The following is a 1913-nucleotide window of genomic DNA, read 5'->3' on the forward strand; positions in this document are numbered from 1 at the left end:
TCATCGCTAAGAAATCTGTCTCTTGATTCTTTGGCAGGGTGCAATTATTGACATCAAGGTCTGGCTCTTCCCTCTAAGCTGAAGGCTTCGTACTGGAGCTCCCACCCAGACCTAGAACGTGCTCAGGGACAGAGCGGGGCATTGGTACTGCAAGACACGTGTCTCAAGAATGAAGAATATAAACAGCTGCTAGCATAAAGTAACACAGCCTCGCATAGCTGCCATGAAACTCTGTCATCTCAAGGGCAAAATCTGATGTATTGCAATGAGGATAACGATAAAAATATAAAGGCATGCATCTTGTTTCATCCCCTAAAAAAGGGCCTTGGCCAAGGCAAAGAGAATTTTGCAGGTTGCCAATAGCGACTTTCATGTTTACAGAGTACACTATGCACGATCATTGCGCAGAGCAGAAAAACTGCGTAAGTATTTCCCATGGCTCGGTACCATGCATTCACCATGCGACAGGTGTCTGCAGAGCTCCTGTACCCTACTGGGTCAGATCCTTAGCTGGGCAAACTGGCAAAATGCTGCTGTATGTGGGGAAAGTGGGAGATTTATAACAGCTGAAGAGCTGCACACTGTTTTCTTGAAGTAAGAAATTATACCTATTTCTATTAATATAGGAAAGAGTAACTTACATATAGATACACACACAGAGAGCTGTTAATGCCAACATTGACATCTTACACATATAACGTACACACAACTCATGTCACATAGAGCTGTCTCTGAATGACTGCTTAATGTCGAAATACACAGTGCAAAAATAGGAGTGTATTATACCCCAAAATAGCACAACTTCCCCCCAGCTTTTCCCCATCCAAGTTCATGGACTATGCATTTCAACAGGATTCACTACCTCAGCCAGGAGCTCTAAGTCTGTTGAGTCTGAAAGTCTTGATAAGCCTCATACCTGAACCCTTGAGTAGCTTGACAGATGCTGAGAGCGTGCTTCCTCCTTTCCCGAATGCTCCTTAGCTTCAGGCATAACATCAGCACTTCTGTGATGGTGATGGTGGGTCTTCTGATCATGGTGGCCTTCCCTTTTCCTGGCTTCTGTGTCAAACAAGACGTGGGTTAGCCTGTCCAGATAGTTCTCCAGCTCTTCCTGGGTGTGCTCCAGTTGTTTGCCGACATTACTGGGCAAAAAGGAAGAGGATGGTGGTGGGCTTTTGCTTTCCATCTCCTTCTTAGCCTCTTCCACATGTGGGTTATGCCTCATTAGAAGAAGCACTATGATAAGCAAGACCAGGCAGAGATACACAACCCAGACTTCTTCCATCTTTGTGGTGAGATACCAAGGAGCTAGTAGTGCCTGTTGATGTGCTCAAAGCAAAGAAGACAGATGGGCCAAATACAGTAGGTGGTCAGCGCTTCCCAGCTGTCGGCATCCACGGGAAGGACTGTTGCCAGTAATCAAAGCACTGTGGTGGCTGATGTCAAAGTTCAATTTTCTAAAGCAGTATAGCTTACAAACCCTTCCTGCAGTTCTAAATATGAAAGCAGCACAAACAGTGAGCAGCAAAAAAATTTAAGCAAAGAAAATAAAACAACTTCGTCCTTACAGTAAAATGACTTCAGCAGAAAGAAACAAGATCATCTGTCAGAGGTCCATATGATCTTAAAATAGCAGTATCTCTCCTCCTTTTTTGTTAAGAAACTGCAGGTTCAATGCTTACTACTCTTCAAATAACCTTCCTTCTGTTATAGTGTTCAAATTCCTGTCTTGCTTGAAGTGGTAAGCTTTTCTTCTTTCTAATTCAAAGAAAAGATAAGTTAGGATTGGGGTTTTCCTCCCCAAATAGAATATTTTATCCTTTAGGGGTTATCAGATGCCGAGTCCACAGTCTACCCTCAGCACTCTTTAAAAAAAAAAAATTAAGTGGCAGAAGGGAATATTAGTCACCCGA

The sequence above is a fragment of the Cariama cristata genome, unplaced genomic scaffold (assembly GCF_000690535.1).
Source record: "Cariama cristata isolate BGI_N322 unplaced genomic scaffold, ASM69053v1 scaffold33348, whole genome shotgun sequence".
In the NCBI taxonomy this organism is placed as follows: Eukaryota; Metazoa; Chordata; class Aves; order Cariamiformes; family Cariamidae; genus Cariama; species Cariama cristata.